This window comes from Carassius gibelio, chromosome B14, assembly GCF_023724105.1.
Source record: "Carassius gibelio isolate Cgi1373 ecotype wild population from Czech Republic chromosome B14, carGib1.2-hapl.c, whole genome shotgun sequence".
Classification (NCBI taxonomy): domain Eukaryota; kingdom Metazoa; phylum Chordata; class Actinopteri; order Cypriniformes; family Cyprinidae; genus Carassius; species Carassius gibelio.
The window spans coordinates 7,105,803-7,130,970 of record NC_068409.1 but is presented as its reverse complement, the minus strand read 5'-3'; the positions used below and the strand labels follow the sequence as shown (position 1 = coordinate 7,130,970).

At 34.1% G+C, this 25,168-nt stretch overlaps 1 long non-coding RNA gene across 1 annotated transcript; it reads right to left on the bottom strand.

The window, feature by feature from the left end:
- Positions 1-21,341: 21,341 nt before the first annotated feature.
- On the bottom strand, positions 21,342-24,930 carry LOC127971701 (uncharacterized). The gene is made up of 6 exons (XR_008156893.1): positions 24,683-24,930; positions 23,830-23,929; positions 22,706-22,856; positions 22,479-22,563; positions 21,838-21,965; positions 21,342-21,721 (listed from the first exon to the last, which is right to left on the bottom strand). It is a non-coding gene; the product is annotated as an uncharacterized LOC127971701 (long non-coding RNA).
- Positions 24,931-25,168: the final 238 nt, after the last annotated feature.

Below are 25,168 nucleotides of genomic sequence, written 5' to 3'. Positions count from 1 at the left end.
TTGTTTTACAGTGTTATCAAATCCTTAAATGACTCATAAGCATTTGTGAAAGTTCTGCTTGCATTACAGCTTAGTATTGATCTGTGAGCTGAACAGATTTACTGTTACATCTATGAGATTATGTAAATTCAAATAAATATAATGTCAGAGGATGTCATAGGTCAGTATCAAATGAGTTTGAAATTATTATTTGCAGCACAAATAAGTTTTTTTTAGGATTTTTAAAAATCCCTAAAACTGTCAGAAAAAGGTTAAGGCCTAAGCTATTTCTATGTGAGTGGCTAAATTTATTTTTGTTTTTATAATTGTAATACACAAACTATGAAATTATACAAAATGTATAAAAAGGTAAATAAATAAATACGCACACATTAAAAAAGCAGCCAAGTCGAATGAGTTTCCTTTTTTATATAGATTAAAATTGAAGACAGAAGCAAGTGGTAAATGCGGTCACTTTAATATTCAAATCCAGTAGATCCAGTTTATGTTCACGTGGCTGTTTTCGTTTATATTCGCCAAGCTATTATGTATTTTGAAATAATCTTGTCCGTGATGTGTTCGTTCGTACGACGAAAGCCAGAATCCTGCAGCTCGAGAGATATGTTATTCTGCCAGTCGCCGCTTTCAAATAGACTTGCACACTTAAACAGGTCACAAACACCTGCATTTAGCTCTTGTAGTGTTACAATGGGTTTATTGTGTGCATTTGTGGTAATATTTTATTTAAAAAAGCTCTTAAACAAGAAAAAATTCGTTTGTTTTGAGCTGGACACTGTACGCGCTGATCGGAGGCGGTGATTTCAGATAGGCAGCCACAAATATTTCATTTTCACACAAACAGTTCAAAAACATCTGAATTTAGCTCTTGGTGTGTTCTAATTGGTTGATTGTGTGATATCGCTGTAATAATTTATTTTTAAAAGCTTTAAAACAGGAATAAATTCGTTTTCTCTGAGCTCTTTACTCCAGACTCTCGTGATCACAGCGGTGATTCATCTCTCCTATTTCTCACGTATCTCTGGCCAGAAATAATTTATCCATGAGCCCTGAACCGGTAATAATCAGATATGTTGGTTTAGCTTGTCAGTGTGAATTAAATCTAAGTATTTGTTTGTATTTTTAACCGATTTAAAAGTGAAAGTAAAAGTCCGGGAATTGAACCTGTAGGGGCGCTATTTCTCTCAGACAATGGAAGTCTGAAGCACATATACTCAAACAGAGGGACAGAGTGAGATGAGATGTCTGACAGTTTTTTTAATTTTCTGTTATCCATACAGTGTTGTAAAGTCGTTAAACTATGCATATTTCCCCAGAATGACTTTTTCATCTGTATGAAAAAATTCTTTGACGTGTTTGGAAGCTGCAATTTAAAAATACAATAATGATTCCCTTTGTAAGGTCATTTAAAAAAATCACCACGGCAAAACCATTCAAGCTATCCAAAATCCATTCACAATTTAAGTTCCTATCAGAAATACTGATGTGTGTTCAGAGTTTTGTGAAATTCTAAGTATGTTATTTGCCTCAAAATCACCTGAGAAGTATTCCAGTTTGACATGTTGCCACGGCAACAATTTTTTAGATATCAATATCCCCCTTGCAGATTTATATCAGCTGTGTTTTAACATTATTCTGATGAAGTTTGAAGCAAATCGAGTAATAATAAGATGCTGAATTCAAATCATTTTGAAAATGACACACTTCCTTCTGCCAGTTGGTGGCGCTATAACTTTGACTCCTAATAGTCACATATATGCGATCGACATCATACAACGAATAATCTGATGAAGTTTGATTAAAATCAGGAAATGTATGTGGATGGTATTAGACACTTCCTGTTTCTCATTTCTCGCCATAATTTCAACGCCTCGCCACGAGCAAACCGTTTGAGATATCAAAAATCCCCTGGCAATTTTTCATCCCCAGTGTCTTGAGATCATGTTGACCGAGTTTGGCGGCAATCGAGTAAAAAACCTATGACAAGTATTTCAAATTCCAGAGCATGCGCTTTTTACATAACTCTAAATAGCTGACTTCCTGTTGGGCGGAGCCTATGACATGCAATACGCAAGTTGTTCGGCACGATGAGATCTATATGTGTACTGAGTTTCATATTAATACGTGCAAGTATGTGTGAGCTATACATCAACATTTATGACTGTGTTCCAGGGGGCGCTGTAGAGCCCCTGTGCCACGCCCGTGTCCCAGCCTCTGCAGGCTCCTAAAGGCCACAGATTCCAAATTGTACGCAAACTTTCAAGAGTTTTTGAGTATGTTAAGGACTCCAAAAGCCCCCACAACTTTGACGACAAATATGAATAATAAACCCCAAATAGCCAACTTCCTGTTGGGCGGAGCCTATGATATGCAATACGAAAGTTGTTTGTATTGATGAGTTCTATATGTGCACCGAGTTTCGTACGTCTACGTGCAAGTATGTATGATATATGGCCCTCCATATTCCAGGGGGCGCTGTAGAGCCCCTGTGCCACGCCCGTGTATCAGTCTCTGCCCTGCCCTAATGGCCGCAGGTTCCAATGTGTGTGCCAATTTTCAAGACTTTTTAAGCATGTTAAGGGCCCCAAAAGCCCCCGAAACCTTGAAGAAAAATAATAATAATAAATAATAAATATAGCTGCAAGCAGCGATGGCGGGCTCAAGCCACCAATGCCATCGCCACCCCGGTGGCATCAGGTAAACTGTGCCCAGCGGGCACATGCATTCACAATATCCCTATAGTGTTATACAATAGTCCAGGAAAGCTGGAAGAGAAAAACTCCTTATATTCATGTGTGCAGAATTATTAGGCATGTTTTCTTTTACAGATGAAATGCACTAAAAAAGAGTTTTAACTCAAACTATTTTAACTCAAAGTCGAAAATTATGAAATACCCATGAGAAATATCAAACACAAATGCAATACAGAAATGGATAAGTTAAGACTTGACCATTGTACAAAAATGCTGACTGGGTCATGAGGTCAGAAAAGAAGAAGAAAAAAAAAAAAACAGGTCAAGAAGAACTGACAAAAAGAATTGCAAAATAATTAGGAATTAATGTGAAGATTAATTTTTAGTCAATTCTGCAAGACAGACTTTTCAGGAAAGGAGGTGGAATAAAAATGAGCTCCTAAATCTTAATCCCGGATTCTGGAAGATATATTCCTCAAACCATCAGACAAGAGGAGGTGGTGCTGGTCCTTCACGAGTCAGTCTAATCTGTTCATAAAGCCTATATATAAAGTCTTAATATATAGTATTTCACAATACTTCATGGTATTCTAATTAAATCATTTTTTGGGATCTTAGATCTCTCAGAACCTGACACATTGTAATTCTGAGACTCCAGGAAAGTGGCAGTTCTGTAAAATGTTGGCGCTGGAGACTAAATGCTCCCTGATAGTTTTACACCTAATTCAATTAACACACACACACACACACACACACACATTACCCACAGTGACAGAGGGACAGAGTGACATCAGATGTATGATAGTTTTTTTAATTTTCTATCATCCATATAGTGTTGTATAGTCATGAAACTATGCATATTTCCTCAGAATGACTTGTCTTCTATGTGTACAATTTTTTAAAGTGTTTAGAAGCTGCACTTTAAAAAAATAAAAGACATTTACTGGTTACTTTTTTACTGTTATTTCAAAAAATCACCATGACAAAACCATTCAAGCCATTCAAAATTCATCCGCACCTGTTCTGTAAGATACATTCTTTAAACAGTGGTAAAAGAGGATGTGGTGCTGATCCTTCAAGAGTCACTCAAAACATATCTGTCCCTAAGCCTATAAAGAATTATTCTTAATATACAGTTCACAATACTTCAGCTTGATATTCTAATAAAGTGAGGGTCATTTTATCAGTAAAATACATAAAATTCATATTATTTTTCTTTGAAAGATTTCTATAAATGATTTAAATCATACTTGTTTCTACAATAATTATTTAAAAGTAATCCTATAGCGCCATCTGGTGGTCATTATTGGTACTAAGAATTGCAAGCTTGATTTATATGTTATGATAGTTTTAATTTTAATGCTGGCTCTTGAAAATGATAAAGCTATGAAACTTACTGTGCTTCCTTCAAATGATGACTTCTACGTATATAAAAAATTATAAAGAGTTGGAATTAAAAATGTTAAAGATATAGTAAAATAACTATTGTATTTTTTATGTTACTTTAATAAATCGCTATAGCCACACCATTTAAGGTATCCTAAACCCTTTCGAAATTTAACATCTTCAGTATATGGCTTCATGTTAAAACAGTTTGGTGTGAACTACTTATGTCTTCTTAGAGGAGAATGAATTCATTTACAGGCTGATTTTATCATAAATCCACAATAATATTTCTGAGTTCTGTATCAATCTGTGTTGTTGTTTGTTTATTTTTATTTTTCATAGGAAGATAACTGACCCTTTACTCTCCTTTTTAATAAATGTGCTTATAAACCAAGAACAAGCTATTTATAGCTGTATTTATAAACTGCTTACTACTGACTACTAATATTGGGACAAGGCTTTATGAAGCATGAACTGACTATTTGCTAATGAGTGCAGTTATTATAAAGTGTTATCAATGCATTTGTTAATGTTAACAAATTAGACATTATTTTACAGTGTTAATAAATCCTTTCAATGATTTGTAAGTGTTTTGTAATGATTTTATTGACCTACAAGTATTTGTGAAAGTTCTGCTTGCATTACAGCTTAGTCTTGATCTGTGAGCTGAACAGATTTACGGTTACATCCATGAGATTATGTAAATTCAAATAAATATCATGTCACAGGATGTCAGAGGTCAGTATCAAATTAATTTGAAATTATTATTTGCAGCACAAATAAGGTTTTTTAGGATTTTTAAAAATCCCTAAATCTGTCAGAAAAGGATAAGGCCTAAGATTTCTATGTGAGTGGCTAAATTTATTTGTTTTTATAACTATAATGCATAAACTATGAAATTATACAAAATGTATAAAAATGTACAACAGTTATTCTTTTCCAATGTTTTTTATTTATTTTTTTTTATTTTTTTTTATTTACATTTTAAAAAATTAGCCTACGCAATCATTCTAAACAGCTTGAATAAAACCTGTTAATATTTATTATAGACCACTATAACTGTGTATAATCTAACAAACAAGTTTATTATGAAAATATAAGTGTGTACACCAGATAAATTGGACGATAAAGAAATTGCTAACAATAATATAATAGAGCATGTTTTAGGTTTTTAGGCGTTTAGATGCAGAAATGGACAAATCAAATGTAAAATAAAATGTAATTGATTTAATTAAATATAGATTAAGTCTTGTTAGAGCAAAATAATAAATAAATACGTACACACATTAAAAAAGCAGCCAAGATTAATGAGTTTAATTTTTTATATAGATTAAAATTGAAGACAGAAGCAGCTGGTATATGCGGTCACTTAATATTAAAATCCAGTAGATCCACTTCAGATTTATTTCTCAACAGTTTATGTTCACGTGGCTGTTTTCGTTTATATTAGCCAAGCTATTATGTATTTTGAAATAATCTTGTCCGTGATGTGTTCGTTCTTACGACGAAAGGCAGAATCCTGCAGCTCGAGAGATATATGTTATTTTGCCAGTCGCGCTTTCAAATAGTCTTGCACACTTAAACGGGTCACAAACACCTATATTTAGCTCGTGTTGTGTTATAATGGATGTATTGTGTGCATTTATGGCAATAAGTTATTTAAAAAAGCTCTTAAACAAGAATAAATTCGTTAGTTTTGAACTTGTGACACTGTGCGCGCTGATCGGAGCAGTGATTTCAGATAGGCAGCCACAAATATTTCATTTTCACACAAACAGTTCAAAAACATCTTAATTTAGCTCTTGGTGTGTTCTAATTGGTGAATTGTGTGATATCGCTGCAATACTTTATTTTTAATAGCTATAAAACAAGAATAAACTCGTTTTTTCTGAGCTCATCATTCCACACGCTCCTGCTCAGAGTGGTGATTCATCTCTCGTGTTTCTCACTTATCACTGACCACACATCAATTATTAATGAGCCCTGACCTGATAATAATCATATATGTTGGTTTAGCTTGTCAGTGTGAATTAAATCCAAGTATTTATTTGTATTTTAACCGATTTAAAAGTGAAACCAAAAGACAGTCTCCTCCCTTTTTAAGTCCGGTAACTGCACCTGTAGGGGCGCATTTTCTCTCAGACAATGGAAGTCTAAGCACACACACTCAAACAGAGGGACAGAGTGATATGAGATGTCTGACAGTTTTTTAATTTTCTGTTATCCATACAGTGTTGTAAAGTCATGAAACTATGCATATTTACTCAGAATAACTTTTTTTTCTGTATGAAAAAAGGTTTTGAAGTGTTTGGAATTTAAAAATGCAGGAAAATTAATAATTCCATCTTTACTGTCATTTAAAAAAATCACCACGACAAAACCATCCAAGCTATCCAAAACCCATTCACAATTTAAGTTCCTCAATGTTTTTTCAACATGTAGACAAAGTTTGGTGTGTATAGTGTTACTCTCCTCTGAGCAGTATGCATTAATTCACAGCTAAATGTAAAAAACAATCCACATTCAAATCAAAATAGCCGACTTCCTGTTGGTCGTAGCTGATGACTGTGAATTAGAAAGTTGTCCGTCTTGATAAGAACAATTTTTGTACTGAGTGTGGTGTCTGTAGCTAAAACTAACCCCCCCACTTTTGACAAAAGGTGGCGCTATAGAGTGCCTCTTCCACGCCCTCTTATGAACTTTTGCCAGTGTCTAGCTGTCACTAATACTGATATGTGTTCTGAGTTTGATGAAATTCTAAGCATGTTATTTGCCTCAAAATCACCTGAGAAGTATTCCAGTTTGACATGTTGCCACGGCAACAATATTTTTAGATATCCAATTTCACCCAGCAGATTCATATCGGCTGTGTTTTAACATTATTCTGATGAAGTTTGAAGCAAATCGAATAAAAATAAGATGCTGAATTCAAAGCATTTTGAAAATGACACACTTCCTGCTGCCAGTTGGTGGCGCTATAACTCTGACTCCTAATAGTCACATATATGTGATCGACATCATACAATGAATAATCTGATGAAGTTTGATTGAAATCAGGAAATGTATGTGGATGGTATTAGACACTTCCTGTTTCTCAATTCTCGCCATAATTTCAACGCCTCGCCACGAACAAACCGTTCGAGATATCAAAAATCCCCTGGCAATTTTTCATCCCCAATGTCTTGAGATCATGTTGACCGAGTTTGGTGGTAAACGAGTAAAAAACCTATGACAAGTATATCAAATTCCAGAGCATGCGCTTTTTACATAACTCTAAATAGCTGACTTCCTGTTGGGCGGAGCCCAATGACATGCAATACGAAAATTGTTCGGCACAATGAGATCTATATGTGTACTGAGTTTCATATGAATATGTGCAAGTATGTGTGAGCTATACATCAACATTTATGACTGTGTTCCAGGGGGCGCCGTAGAGCCCCTGTGCCACGCCCGGGTCCCAGCCTCTGCAGGCTCCTAAAGGGCACAGATTCCGAAGTGTGTGCAAATTTTCAAGAGTTTTTGAGTATGTTAGGGACCCCAAAAGCCCCCACAACTTTGACCAAAAATATGAATAATAAACCCTAAATAGCCAACTTCCTGTTGGGCGGAGCCTATGACATGCAGTATGAAAGTTGTTTGGTTTAATGAGATCTACATGTGTACCGAGTTTCATGTGTCTACGTGTAAGTATGTATGATATATGGCCCTCAGTATTCCAGGGGGCGCTGTAGAGCCCCTGTGCCACGCCCGTGTATCAGTCTCTGCCCGACCCTAATGGCCGCAGGTTCCAATCTGTGTGCCAATTTTCAAGAGTTTTCGAGCATGTTAAGGACCCCAAAAGCCCCCGTAACGTTAGAAAAAAATAATAATAAATATAGCTGCAAGCAGCGATGGCGGGCTCAAGCCACCAATGCCATCGCCACCCCGGTGGCATCAGGTAAACTGTGCCCAGCGGGCACATGCATTCACAATATCCCTCTGGCAGTGAGGTTTTAAAGGATACGGCAGTTAAAGGGTTAATCCGAATCATCTAGACTTTAAAATCACATTCACAGAACAATATATATATTAGTAACACTGTACAATAAGATTTCATTTATAAACATTATGTTAACATGAACAATATTTATATAGCATTCATTCATGTCAGTTAATATTCCAAACTTAAACATGAAAACATTGTTTTATTGTGATTTTTTTCCAAGTACATTTTACCAATTCCAAACCATATAAATCTTAATAACTACCATTATTTTTTTATTTAATCATTTATGAGTGCTATACAATAGTCCAGGAAAGCTGGAAGAGAAAAACTCCTTATATTCATGTGTGCAGAATTATTAGGCATGTTTTCTTTTACAGATGAAATGCACTAAAATAGACTTTTAACTCAAACTGTAAGGTCGAAAATTATGAAATACCCATGAGAAATATCAAACACAAATGCAATACAGAAATGGATAAGTTAAGACTTGACCATTGTACAAAAAATACTGACTGGGTCATGAGGTCAGAAAAGAAGAAGAAAAAAGCAGGTCAAGAAGAACTGACAAAAAGAATAGCAAAATAATTAGTAATTAATGTGAAGATTAATTTTTAGTCAATTCTGCAAGACAGACTTTTCAGGAAAGGAGGTGGAATAAAAATGAGCTCCTAAATCCTAATCCTGGATTCTGGAAGATATATTCCTCAAACCATCGAACAAGAGGAGGTGGTGCTGGTCCTTCACGAGTCACTCTAATCTGTGCATAAAGCCTATATATAAAGACTTAATATATAGCATTTCACAATACTTCATGGTATTCTAATTAAATCATTTTTTGGAATCTTAAGTCTCTCAGAGCCTGACACCGAGTAATTCTGGAGACTCCAGGAAAGTGGCAGTTCTGTAAAATGTTGGCGCTAGAGACTAAATGCACCCTGATAGTTTCACACCTAATTCACTTAACACACACACACACACACACACATTACCCACAGTGACAGTGGGACTGAGTGACATCAGATGTATGATAGTTTTTTTTAATTTTCTATCATCCATATAGTGTTGTATAGTCATGAAACTATGGTCATGAGACCAGTCATTCTGAGGAAATATGCCTCAGAATGACTGGTCTTCTATGTGTACATTTTTTTTTTTTTTTAAGTGTTTAGAAGCTGCACTTTAAAAAAATAAAAAGACATTTACTGGTTCCTTTTTTACTATTATTTCAAAAAATCATCACGGCAAAACCATTCAAGCTATCCAAAATTCATTCACACCTATTCTGTAAGATTAATTCTTTAAACAGTGGTAAAAGAAGATGTGGTGCTGAACCTTCAAGAGTCACTCAAAACGTTATCTGTCCATAAAGCCTATAAAGAATTATTCTTAATATACAGTTCAAAATACTTCAGCTTGTTATTCTAATTAAGTGAGGGTCATTTTATCAGTAAAATATATACAATTCATTTTTTTTTTTTTTGAAAGATTTCTATAAATGATTTAAATCATGCTCGTTTCTACAATAATTATTTAAAAGTAATCCTATAGCTCCCTCTAGTGGCCATTATAGGTACTAAGAATTGCAAGCTTGATTTATAAGTTATGATAGTTTAAATTTTATGCTGGCTCTTGAAAGTGATAAAGCTATGAAACTTACTGTGCTTCCTTCAAATGAGGACTTCTACTTATATAAACAATTATGAAGATTTAGAATGAAAAATTGTAAAGATATAGTAAAATAACTATTGTATTTTTTTATGTTACTTTAATAAATCTCTATGGCAACACCATTTAAGCTATCCTAAACCCATTCACAATTTAACATCTCAGTATATAGGCATAATGTTGAAAAAGGAGTATGGAGTAGTATGAGTAGGAGTATGAATTCATTTGCAGGCTTTATCATAAATCCACAATAAAATTTCTGAGTTCTGTATCAATCTGTGTTGTTGTTTGTTTATTTTTATCTTTTATTTTTCATAGGAAGATAACTTACTCTCATTTTTAATAAATGTGCTTATAAACCAAGGACAAGCTATTTATAGCTGTATTTATAAACTGCTTACTACTGACTATTAATATTGGGACCAGTGTTAATTTTGACACAAAATTTTAATTTAGTTTTAGTCTTAGTCTTTTGACTATAATTCTTTTTAGTTTTAGTCAAGTTTTAGTCATCTGATTTGTTTTAATTTTAGTCTTATTTTAGTCGACTAAAATTGCTTGGTATTTTAGTCGACTAAAATAAGACTAAAATCAATAACAGATTTACTAGACAATTTTTTACAGCTGGTATAGGAAACAAACTTAACCAAAATATATAAAACACAAATTCAACTTTATTTCAACACAACTGTGTCTTTATTTCGATTCAAAAGCTTTTATGCAGCAACAAACACTGTCATGATAATGTAAACAATAACTAGCTGCCAATTGACCATCAATAAAAGAAAAATAAAGTTAGGTCCAGGACCTTAAAGCTTACAGCTGAGCTGAACAATAAGTGCATACATTTAAAGTAAATTGGGTGGATAAAAAAAGTAACAAGATTTTATAAGGTATTCATTTGTCTAGCAATATTGTATGTTTTAAATACTACAATATTGCTAGATTAGTATGTATAATGATAGGATTTGAACATTCACGTTTCACATGACTAATATAGAAATATTTGTGATATTGTCAACAAGTAGAACATTATAAAATATACTAAACATTGGTATTAATCAAATGTATGTATCATAATATTACGTATTAGTATTGTGCTCTCATCTAACTTGAAGAAGGGGCTATTTTACAGTACATTTCAGTTCGTAATATTTAATGCTACAACATCTACGCACTGCAGTCTTCCAATTTTGCTTAGCTCAATAAACAAAAGAACATCGTTGTGAAATTACATTTGAGAAAATGTCCGGGTGGCTCGTCTGTAAATGTCTTTTCAAATTGGTGGTGTTCTTGCCACGAATGAGCGCTCCACGTGCTTTACGCTTTGTTTTGTTTTGTTCGTCGTCAAACGTGAAGTGAGCTGTGGACATTTTGTCGCTCTTTTAGACATCACCTCTTCGAATGCCGGCTTCCCGGGAGCTCATTTAAAAACTGAAAACCTTCGCTTCACGTCTCAATAAGTGAGGCTCCGATTGGTTCTCTTCTCTCATGCAGTCTCGCCTGTTATGTTTTGCCGGTTCTTTTGCTCATTCCTCACATCTCTCCCGTCTGCTGATTTGATTTTCGTCACAGTCTATTTTCGTCTCGTCCTTTATTCGTTGACGATAATGTCAATCAATTTAGTCATAGTTTTAGTCTCCATCAGTGCCTTCTATTTTAGTTTTCGTTTCGTTTTCGTCCGCAAAAATATATTCGTGACGAAAATAATGACGAAAATATTTAGTCAACAAAATTAACACTGATTGGGACAAGGCTTTATAAAGCATGAACTGACTATTTACTATTGAGTGCAGTTATTATAAAGTGTTATCAATGAATTTGCTAATGTTAACAAATTAGACATTATTTTACAGTGTTATCAAATCCTTAAATGACTCATAAGCATTTGTGAAAGTTCTGCTTGCATTACAGCTTAGTATTGATCTGTGAGCTGAACAGATTTACTGTTACATCCATGAGATTATGTAAATTAAAATAAATATAATGTCACAGGATGTCATAGGTCAGTATCAAATGAGTTTGAAATTATTATTTGCAGTTTTAAAAATCCCTAAAACTGTCAGAAAAAGGTTAAGGCCTAAGCTATTTCTATGTGAGTGGCTAATTTTATTTTTGTTTTTATAATTGTAATACACAAACTATGAAATTATACAAAATGTATAAAAAGATAAATAAATAAATACGCACACATTAAAAAAGCAGCCAAGTCGAATGAGTTTCCTTTTTTATATAGATTAAAATTGAAGACAGAAGCAAGTGGTAAATGTGGTCACTTTAATATTCAAATCCAGTAGATCCAGTTTATGTTCACGTGGCTGTTTTCGTTTATAGTCGCCAAGCTATTATGTGTTTTGAAATAATCTTGTCCGTGATGTGTTCGTTCGTACGACGAAAGCCAGAATCCTGCAGCTCGAGAGATATATGTTATTCTGCCAGTCGCGCTTTCAAATAGTCTTGCACACTTAAACAGGTCACAAACACCTGCATTTAGCTCTTGTTGTGTTACAATGGGTTTATTGTGTGCATTTGTGGTAATATTTTATTTAAAAAAGCTCTTAAACAAGAATAAATTCGTTTGTTTTGAGCTGGACACTGTACGCGCTGATCGGAGGCGGTGATTTCAGATAGGCAGCCACAAATATTTCATTTTCACACAAACAGTTCAAAAACATCTTAATTTAGCTCTTGGTGTGTTCTAATTGGTTGATTGTGTGATATCGCTGTAATAATTTATTTTTAAAAGCTTTAAAACAGGAATAAATTCGTTTTCTCTGAGCTCTTTACTCCAGACGCTCGTGATCACAGCGGTGATTCATCTCTCCTATTTCTCACGTATCTCTGGCCAGAAATAATTTATCCATGAGCCCTGAACCGGTAATAATCAGATATGTTGGTTTAGCTTGTCAGTGTGAATTAAATCTAAGTATTTGTTTGTATTTTTAACCGATTTAAAAGTGAAAGTAAAAGTCCGGGAATTTACCCTTTAGGGGCGCTATTTCTCTCAGACAATGGAAGTCTGAAGCACATATACTCAAACAGAGGGACAGAGTGAGATGAGATGTCTGACAGTTTTTTTAATTTTCTGTTATCCATACAGTGTTGTAAAGTCGTGAAACTATGCATATTTCCTCAGAATGACTTTTTCATCTGTATGAAAAAATTCTTTGACGTGTTTGGAAGCTGCAATTTAAAAATACAATAATGATTCCCTTTGTAAGGTCATTAAAAAAAATCACCATGGCAAAACCATTCAAGCTATACAAAATCCATTCACAATTTAAGTTCCTATCAGAAATACTGATGTGTGTTCAGAGTTTTGTGAAATTCTAAGTATGTTATTTGCCTCAAAATCACCTGAGAAGTATTCCAGTTTGACATGTTGCCACGCCAACAATTTTTTAGATATCAATATCCCCCTTGCAGATTTATATCGGCTGTGTTTTAACATTATTCTGATGAAGTTTGAAGCAAATCGAGTAATAATAAGATGCTGAATTCAAATCATTTTGAAAATGACACACTTCCTTCTGCCAGTTGGTGGCGCTATAACTTTGACTCCTTATAGTCACATATATGCGATCGACATCATACAACGAATAATCTGATGAAGTTTGATTAAAATCAGGAAATGTATGTGGACGATATTAGACACTTCCTGTTTCTCATTTCTCGCCATAATTTCAACGCCTCGCCACGAGCAAACCGTTTGAGATATCAAAAATCCCCTGGCAATTTTTCATCCCCAGTGTCTTGAGATCATGTTGACCGAGTTTGGCGGCAATCGAGAAAAAAACCTATGACAAGTATTTCAAATTCCAGAGCATGCGCTTTTTACATAACTCTAAATAGCTGACTTCCTGTTGGGTGGAGCCTATGACATGCAATACGCAAGTTTTTCGGCACAATGAGATCTATATGTGTACTGAGTTTCTTATGAATATGTGCAAGTATGTGTGAGCTATACATCAACATTTCTGACTGTGTTCCAGGGGGCGCCGTAGAGCCCCTGTGCCACGCCCGGGTCCCAGCCTCTGCAGGCTCCTAAAGGCCACAGATTCCAAAGTGTGCGCAAATTTTCAAGAGTTTTTGAGTATGTTAAGGACCCCAAAAGCACCCACAACTTTGACGAAAAATTTGAATACTAAACCCTAAATAGCCAACTTCCTGTTGGGCGGAGCCTATGATATGCAATACAAAAGTTGTTTGGATTGATGAGATTTATATGTGTACCGAGTTTCATACGTCTACGAGCAAGAGTGTATGATATATGGCCCTCCATATTCCAGGGGGCGCTGTAGAGCCCCTGTGCCACGCCCGTGTATCAGTCTCTGCCCGGCCCTAATGGCCGCAGGTTCCAATCTGTGTGCCAATTTTCAAGACTTTTTAAGCACGTTAAGGGCCCCAAAAGCCCCCGAGACGTTGGAAAAAAAAAATAATAATAATAAATATAGCTGCAAGCAGCGATGGCGGGCTCAAGCCACCAATGCCATCGCCACCCCGGTGGCATCAGGTAAACTGTGCCCAGCGGGCACATGCATTCACAATATCCCTCTGGCAGTGAGGTTTTAAAGGATATGGCAGTTAAAGGGTTAATCCGAATCATCTAGCCTTTAAAATCACATTCACAGAACAATATATATATATATATATATATATATATATATATATATATATACATATATATTTAGTAACACTTTACAATAAGATTTCATTTATAAACATTATGTTAACATGAACAATATTTATATAGCATTCATTCATGTCAGTTAATATTCCAAACTTAAACATTAAAACATTGTTTTGTGATTTTTTTCCAAGCACATTTTACCAATTCCAAACCATATCAATCTTAATAACTACCATTATTTTTTATTTAATAATTTATGAGTGTTATACAATAGTCCAGGAAAGCTGGAAGAGAAAAACTCCTTATATTCATGTGCAGAATTATTAGGCATGTTTTCTTTTACAGATGAAATGCACTAAAAAAGAGTTTTAACTCAAACTATTTTAACTCAAAGTCGAAAATTATGAAATACCCATGAGAAATATCAAACACAAATGCAATACAGAAATGGATAAGTTAAGACTTGACCATTGTACAAAAATGCTGACTGGGTCATGAGGTCAGAAAAGAAGAAGAAAAAAAAAAACAGGTCAAGAAGAACTGACAAAAAGAATTGCAAAATAATTAGGAATTAATGTGAAGATTAATTTTTTGTCAATTCTGCAAGACAGACTTTTCAGGAAAGGAGGTGGAATAAAAATGAGCTCCTAAATCTTAATCCCGGATTCTGGAAGATATATTCCTCAAACCATCGGACAAGAGGAGGTGGTGCTGGTCCTTCACGAGTCACTCTAATCTGTTCATAAAGCCTATATATAGTCTTATATATATATATATATATATATATATATATATATATAAGTCTTAATATATAGTATTTCACAATACTTCATGGTATTCTAATTAAATAATTTTTTGGAATCTTAGATCTCTCAGAACCTGACACATTGTAATTCTGAGACTCCAGGAAAGTGGCAGTTCTGTAAAATGTTGGCGCTGGAGACTAAATGCTCCCTGATAGTTCCACACCTAATTCAATTAACACACACACACACACACACACACACACACACACACACACACATCACCCACGGTGACAGAGGGACAGAGTGACATCAGATGTATGATAGTTTTTTTAATTTTCTATCACCCATATAGTGTTGTATAGTCATGAAACTATGCATATTTCCTCAGAATGACTTGTCTTCTATGTGTGCAATTTTTTTGAAGCGTTTAGAAGCTGCACTTTAAAACAAGACATTTACTGGTTACTTTTTTACTGTTATTTCAAAAAATCACCACGACAAAACCATTCAAGCCATTCAAAATTCATCCGCACCTGTACTGTAAGATACATTCTTTAAACAGCGGTAAAAGAGGATGTGGTGCTGATCCTTCAAGAGTCACTCAAAACATATCTGTCCCTAAGCCTATACATAATTATTCTTAATATACAGTTCACAATACTTCAGCTTGATATTCTAATTAAGTGAGGGTCATTTTATCAGTAAAATACATAAAATTCATATTATTTTTCTTTGAAAGATTTCTATAAATGATTTAAATCATTATACTTGTTTCTACAATAATTATTTAAAAGTAATCCTATAGCCATCTGGTGGCCATTATTGGTACTAAGAATTGCAAGCTTGATTTATATGTTATGATAGTTTTAATTTTATGCTGGCTCTTGAAAATGATAAAGCTATGAAACTTACTGTGCTTCCTTCAAATGATGACTTCCACGTATATAAAAAATTATGAAGAGTTGGAATTAAAAATGTTAAAGATATAGTAAAATAACTATTCTATTTTTTATGTTACTTTAATAAATCGCTATGGCCACACCATTTAAGGTATCCTAAACCCTTTCGAAATTTAACATCTTCAGTATATGGCTTCATGTTAAAACAGTTTGGTGTGAACTACTTATGTCTTCTTAGAGGAGAATGAATTCATTTACAGGCTGATTTTATCATGAATCCACAATAACATTTCTGAGTTCTGTATCAATCTGTGTTGTTGTTTGTTTATTTTTATTTTTCATAGGAAGATAACTGACCCTTTACTCTCCTTTTTAATAAATGTGCTTATAAACCAAGAACAAGCTATTTATAGCTGTATTTATAAACTGCCTACTACTGACTATTAATATTGGGACAAGGCTTTATGAAGCATGAACTGACTATTTACTAATGAGTGCAGTTATTATAAAGTGTTATCAATGCATTTGCTAATGTTAACAAATTAGACATTATTTTACAGTGTTAATAAATCCTTTCAATGATTTGTAAGTGTTGTGTAATGATTTTATTGACCTACAAGCGTTTGTGAAAGTTCTGCTTGCATTATAGCTTAGTCTTGATCTGTGAGCTGAACAGATTTACGGTTACATCCATAAGATTATGTAAATTCAAATAAATATCATGTCACAGGATGTCAGAGGTCAGTATCTAATTAATCAACCCATTCTCACTCCAAAGGCGTCAAAAACCGAAGCATGGTCAAGCGCCCCTAGCGTCACTTTTATGACGCCAAATGTGCCTCTCGGCGTCGACTATCGAAGCACTACGACCTTCATTGCTTTCAGTGGGAAACTTTTGGCGTCAGAATTCGACACGAGGACATGAGATGTTTATCGCTATGAAATCACGTTCAAGAAGTCTCATTCAGCACACATCGCGCGATACTTGCTATCAGTTCCACAGTTTGGGTGAGTAGTCGTATATACGCTCTTTTAATGCCTTTTATCAAATGTATTCTGTCTTCTTTATTAATCAGATTAGTGCCATATGTTTAATCGCTGTATTATGTCGGTCATCCGCGGCTGTCTTTGAGTTTCATTGCGTTTAAATAAATGAACACAGCTGCTAATTAGTGTGATTAAACTCTATCTGTCACGTGACGTGCCATAGACCTTCGATCCGTTTTATATTATTATTAATTTCAGGATCAATGATGTAAGTTGTATTTGTAGTAAAATCATGGTAATCACGACACAATAGTAATAAATGAAATGTGAAGTTAAAACACAGTAAATGGGACATTAGTAACTGTAACTGTAGTTTTACTATGATATATTAATAATCAATACAACAATACAATAATCACCAAACCAGCTATGTTTGTATCACTGTAATGTTAGTGTTTTTATGTGCTTTTATATGACAGAAATCACAGTAATCATGTGTTCTGTACCATGCTTTTAATACCTTTTAATGTGAATCCAAAAAAAAAAAACATCAAATTAAAAATAAATAATAAAACATGTATTTTTCCATCTTGCAGTTCATTCATATCAGTTTATATATATATATATATTTATTTATATATATATATATATATATATATATATATATATATATATATATATATATATAAATATTTTGCTCACAGATCATTATTAACATTCTGTATATAATTCAATTTTATTTTCTCTCCCCTTTTTTATTATTTTTATTTTTAGCTGAAAAGACGTAAAGGCAGTCAGCCCAGTGGTGTTTCTGGAGAGGGATTCCTTCAGAAATGGAGAAGAAAGAAAGCTGCGGAGGCAGCAGTTAGTCAGCAGTTATTGTGATAGTTTGTCTCTTTTATCAAAAATTCCTGCTGTTATAATTTGTACAGCATTTGTTGTTTCTTAAACTGTTGCACTGTCCAAATACCCACACTTGCCATCTTTTCACTTGACCACTTGATTACTTATTTGAAGTCTTTCCTGTATTTGGCCTAGTGTTCGAGTGAGCATGATGACCACAAGTGTGTGTCGAACTTTTCATGACCTGATGACTGTGTTTCCCAATCCTGATCCTGGAGAACCCCAGCACTGCACGGTTTTGGCGTCTCTCTTATCTGCCTTGGAGTCTTCACTGATGAGCTGATGAGTTGAATCAGGTGTGTTTGATCAGGGAGACATCTCAAATGTGCAGTGTTGGGCTTCTCCAGGACCAGGATTGGGAGCCACTGCCTTATGGGACACTTATGTGTTTAAAGAGATTTTTAATATCTAATTATCAATATTTCACATACTGTACTAAACACATCACAGTCTTAATAATCCAGTTTAACACTTGTATGATATTGTACAAGCCCCAGGACGGTCTCATCTGACACTATCAAAAGAATTCATATGACTATAGCTTGTTATTAATTACTTGCTTTCAATAATGGATTCATTTAACATTTAATTTTACAGCATCTTTACAGAGGCTGCTTTTATGGTCTAAACAAAACACAGTGTAATGTATAAGTTGAATGTAATGTAATATTTCTGTTTTACAGGATTGTTTGAGGATAACACTGCAGTTCTCCATCATGCACAAGGACTCACCTCGTTAACTCTTTATCCCCCACACACACAGATATGGTCCCTGGATCAGTGATTAGACTTTGCAGTGGTTTGATTTTTGCAGAAGATGTAACTTTGTTTTATTTATAAGCTCATAATGAATACATTACAGAACCAGTGATGAAAACAATAGTTAAAAATAGTATTTTTCGTATTGATAAAGCATTTTGTTCTCTTTTTCAAGCTTCATACAGTGAACTTTTTAGACTTTAATTAAGAGTTTTAGTAAAGGAGATATTCATACACAGTCATCCCCTAGCTCCAGTCATGAAGTGAAATCATGATGTTATGTCAAAGCTAGCAGGTGTTTGTTTTCCTGAAGACTTTCTCTGTCTTCCATTGTTCAGACAATCAGTGTTTATTTGATGCTGTGCTGATTGAGTTTTATAGATGATATTGCACACTTGACATGCATGTCTTCATGGTGTTTTTTTGTGAGTTTGAAACATTTACATTGTGTTGTATAACATTTTGGTCAATTTAATGTTTTTAATAAAATTGATCTTTTTCCAGTGTTCTCTGAAAGACATACTGTATTTACTGTTTTGTTTTTTAATAAAAGCATTTTCATTTGCATACTGAAAATAGTTAATGTTTACAACATAACTGCCTTTTTATTCTTTATGGTGGCAAAAACGAGCTTGGTGACAGAGGATGCAGTGTAGTAATTTGGGCATGTTGTCTTTAAATGAGTTTGACATATCAATAAATAATGGAAGATCCTTACAAAAATATGCATGTTTATTATGCTTTATGTATTTATTTGTTCATTCATTCATTCATTCATTTATAATTTCTGTTTTTATTCCTAGGGTTCAAATGGTAGAGAATGGTAAATCACAGAAACACAAATGTGAACAATTTTAACTTTAAAACACAATGTAATATACAATGTACATTTTAGAAGAACGTCATTTGATTAGTAAATATATTTGTCTTTGGTCAAAAAAAAAAAAATATACAAATCTTAAAAATGTGTCTTATATTTAATGAGAGGAATCTATCTGTTGGATACAACTGCGACTGCTGGGCATGTGCACATCAATATTGCCCAATTTTTGTCAAGCTGAACAACGGAGGAAGGTGAAGATGTTAATAAAACAGTATCTTATAAGTAGCAAGCTTAATCTATTGTTAACCGAATCTATCCCTTCAGCCGAAAAACGAAAGACATCTGTCATACATGGATAAGGAAATGTGACGCTGCTGCTCAGCTTAGATGTCATTGGCTATGACTTTTCAGGACAGTCTGTGGTTGGACTATCTTTTAACCCATATTAAACAGCGCATCATGTTAAAAAGTATGTTTTGCTCCTATCATCACATTAGTAATATATTAAGTCAACAATGAAGTGTTGCTATCTTGAGAAAAATGACATCTTTAGCGAGATCCTAATCCTAACCCTAAGCATAACTTCAATGAACTACAAAAAACAGCCCCCTAGTGTTGCCTTTCTATAGATAGAACGACGGAGGCTTGTGGGTAATGTAGTTTAAAACTTTTTATTAACGAAACTAAATAAATTATTTATTTTAAGGTAAACTGGATATCTAAATATGTTTATTGTGCAAACATCTGTGATATATTTGAGAGGCAGGCTGAAATGTGGTATTTTACAGTGAGCAATATTTAAAATGCTTTTATGCCAGCTTTCCACTTATTTCTGAAAACTGAGCTCAACATTATTTTATCAGCATAGCATAAGTAATAATCCTGCCCATTTTCTCTTTGATATGTTAATTGGACTCTGATTTACAGCCATTTGAAATGTACAGTTTTGGGCTCTTCCGGGGGGTGCTACTGGGCCCCTGGGGGTAGCAGGGCAGTAAAACCTACATATATGTATACTCCTCATCATGAACAACAAACTGAGCTGAGTCACATTTATATCTGACAGTTTTCACAGTCCTCTGTTTTCTATTCTATTCATCATGGCTATTATACCTTTTGACAGGACATTGTGAGGCCATCTGATGAAACATGGAAAAATCATAAAGAAATGATTTAATAATGAAAATAATAGATTATTTCTTTGATTTTTGAAGTAAATGGCAAGAAATATAATGGATGAACCTGCAACAACTTGCCATTATCTATTCCCCACTGTAAAGCAGTAATCAAGGACAATGTATACACATTGTGATACTTCACTATTACACAAGGACAAATTCATGCAGTGCTAAGAATATTAATTTATATATATATATATATATATATATATATATATATATATATATATATATATATATTAGCATTATATATAACTAATTAGCCGAAATCAGTGTAAAAATGTCCTCCTCACCCCCGTATCTTGCTCCTCAGGTGCTGGACATCAGTAATGTGCGTGCTCTTGGTTTTAATGCAGTACAAGATCCACGTTGATCATTCCTGCTACATTCTCAGTTATCCGTCAAGTGTTTGTAACAATAAAGCCCATGGCACCATCTTGTAATGCAGAATAATTAATCTTGTAACTCCCTGTATTTCACAAAAAATGTGCATATTTGTTACTAAAATATAAAAAAATACTTTCTGGTGTACTGATGTCCCAGATGTTATTAATCCGATCAAAAATGTTTATGTCTTAAATAAAAAAATAATCCCAATAATTAATATGTCGTTTTTCCAAGTCTAAAATAAACACATATGAGCCTACCTAGTAAAATGATGTATTTACCAAGAATCTTCAGAACACAATATTCACCATTTTCATTTTATTGAAGCATAGACTATAAAGTTGATAAAGTAGCATCAAGACAAATAAGATTCAATGAAAATAATTATCATCAAAGATACATTAACCTCATATATAAATCAGTTCACACAGATGAGTGATGAAATGTCCTTAAAAGTCACACAGTCCCATCCAGTCAACTGTGATACAGATCATGTGATACATATAAGACATTTGATACTGTTTCAGAAAATAATGATTCCCATCATCACATCTAAACTGGTTTCATCTCCCCATCGTGATCTTCTTCTCTCGTGTCTGGAAACAGTTTGTGGTTGATGTCCAGCACTGATGTGATGTAGCTTGTTCTCAGCCAGAGGATCTCTCAGTCCTAACATCCCAGACCTGAAGTGAAACACACAATCCAGATCAAGTTGTTTAATGGACAGAGAGCGCAGCTTATGTTCTGTGTGATTTTAGCAGGGTGACCAACTATGACCCTTGTAGTACTGTACACTTACCATTCTTCAAGCTGTTTTAAGACCTTTTGAGAAGCTTTTTCTCTGAAGACAATTTACCACATCCTCTTCTTTCACTCCTTTCAAGAGCATCACTTGGTCAAAACCCCTCGTTTGGCTGAAGAGATCATCTGTACCAATAAAAATACTGCAATAATAATGTCATTCTGCAAGAATTAAGAAAAAGTTACAGAGGCAAAGATCTTGCTCATTAGACTGCATTAGCATGTGTAGTTCTCAGAGACTCTAGAATTCATCTATTGTTGCAGTAAATGTGTTTTCTTCCTCTAGAATCTTTCTCTAAAGTTCCTGACTTCTCTCACAAATGTGTTTTAGTCTGTGCAGTGTAAGGCCTGGCTTCAAACCAATCAACTATCAATTCACAATTTATAACATAACATTTACAAAACAATGAAATAATGTCAATTGGTGTTTATATCAACTAAACCAATTTCATGATACTTGTCTACTTTTAAAACAGGTGGTGTGTTTTTAAAAACATAATATTAAAAATGTCCAGTCACACTTTGCTAACATGCTGTAATTGTAATAGTATAAAACGAAATCAAGGCTGACATGACCAATTCTGTGAGAGATCATCATAAAATGTTGTATAACACATCATTGCTTCAACACACACATACCAGAGGACTTCTGTTTGTTTGAGCACAAGATGGCCATCTTCATTTCTCATCCTGAGCAAATCATTTCCTTGGTCTTCCTTCTCTTCTGTCAAACAAGAAAATCTCTACTTACTCTGTGTGCAATTAATGTTGCTCATTAAACATAATTAAGTTAATTTAAAGTAAGATTCAGACCAGAGCATTTGATGAGTAAATGTTGATTAAAAAAATATTCTAAACAAATGTACCTGGGAAGAGCTGATCATGGCAAGATTCGCTGAGACTCAGTAATAGCTCTTTTAGTTTTTAGGAAGGTTTGTGAGGGTTGGCTCTTCAAATAGCTGTTGAGCTCGATATTTTAGACCTGAAAAAGAAGAACAGCATTATCTGGAAAAAATCCTGTAAGACAGAAGGAAGGAAATATTATAAATTACGTGCAACTTGTACATTACACCTCTGTAAAGATGCTGTATAATTAAATGTTAAATGCATCCATTATTGAAAGCAAGCAATTAATAGCAAGCTATAGTCATATGAATTCTTTTGATAGTGTCAGATGAGACCATCCTGGGGCTTGTATAATATCATACAAGTGTTAAACTGGATTATTAAGACTGTGATGTGCGACTGTGTTTAGTGATCATTTTTAAGACTTTGACCCTGTCCAGATACCCACACTTGCAGTCTTGGCCACTTGAGAGTGTGTGTACGTGACAGTGTGTGCACAAGACTGTCCCCGGTCTTAATAATGCCAAAGCACAGCGTCCTTAACACACACTAAACCTCTCCAATACTGCTCCGGAGCGCTATACAAAGCTTAGTGTATCCCATCATGCATCATGTTTTGGAATAAATCGTCAGACTTTTTGCAGAGGTCTCACAAAAGGTCATGGAAAGCTGTCCAATGTACAGTATGTGAAATATTGATAATTAGATATTAAAAATCTCTTTAAACACATAAGTGTCCCATAAGGCAGTGGCTCCCAATCCTGGTCCTGGAGAAGCCCAACACTGCACATTTGAGATGTCTCCCTGATCAAACACACCTGATTCAACTCATCAGCTCATCAGTGAAGACTCCAAGGCAGATAAGAGAGACACCAAAACCGTGCAGTGCTGGGGTTCTCCAGGATCAGGATTGGGAAACACAGTCATCAGGTCATGAAAAGTTCGACACACACTTGTGGTCATCATGCTCACTTGAACACTAGGCCAAATACAGGAAAGACTTCAAATAAGTAATCAAGTGGTCAAGTGAAAAGATGGCAAGTGTGGGTATTTGGACAGTGCAACAGTTTAAGAAACAACAAATGCTGTACAAATTATAACAGCAGGAATTTTTGATAAAAGAGACAAACTATCACAGACTAACTGCTGCAAATATCTGCCTCCGCAGCTTTCTGTCTTCTCCATTTCTGAAGGAATCCCTCTCCAGAAACACCACTGGGCTGACTGCCTTTACGTCTTTTCAGCTAAAAATAAAAATAATAAAAAAGGGGAGAGAAAATAAAATTGAATTATATACAGAATGTTAATAATGATCTGTGAGCAAAATATTTAGATATAATATATATATATATATATATATATATATATATATATATATATATATATATATATATATATATAAACTGATATGAATGAACTGCAAGATGGAAAAATACATGTTTTATTATTTATTTTTAATTTGATTTTTTTTTTTTTTTTTGGGGGTTCACATTAAAAGGTATTAAAAGCATGGTACAGAACACATGATTACTGTGATTTCTGTCATATAAAAGCACATAAAAACACTAACATTACAGTGATACAAACATAGCTGGTTTGGTGATTATTGTATTGTTGTATTGATTATTAATATACCATAGTAAAACTACAGTTACAGTTACTAATGTCCCATTTACTGTGTTTTAACTTCACATTTCATTTATTACTATTGTGTCGTGATTACCATGATTTTACTACAAATACAACTTACATCATTGATCCTGAAATTAATAATAATATAAAACGGATCGAAGGTCTATGGCACGTCACGTGACAGATAGAGTTTAATCACACTAATTAGCAGCTGTGTTCATTTATTTAAACGCAATGAAACTCAAAGACAGCCGCGGATGACCGACATAATACAGCGATTAAACATATGGCACTAATCTGATTAATAAAGAAGACAGAATACATTTGATAAAAGGCATTAAAAGAGCGTATATACGACTACTCACCCAAACTGTGGAACTGATAGCAAGTATCGCGCGATGTGTGCTGAATGAGACTTCTTGAACGTGATTTCATAGCGATAAACATCTCATGTCCTCGTGTCGAATTCTGACGCCAAAAGTTTCCCACTGAAAGCAATGAAGGTCGTAGTGCTTCGATAGTCGACGCCGAGAGGCACATTTGGCGTCATAAAAGTGACGCTAGGGGCGCTTGACCATGCTTCGGTTTTTGACGCCTTTGGAGTGAGAATGGGTTGAATTAATTTGAAATTATTATTTGCAGCACAAATAAGGTTTTTTAGGATTTTTAAAAATCCCTAAAACTGTCAGAAAAGGATAAGGCCTAAGATTTCTATGTGATTGGCTAAATTTATTTGTTTTTATAACTATAATGCATAAACTATGAAATTGTACAAAATGTATAAAAATGTACAACAGTTATTCTTTTCCATTGTTTTTTATTTATTATTTTTTATTTTTTTTTACATTTAA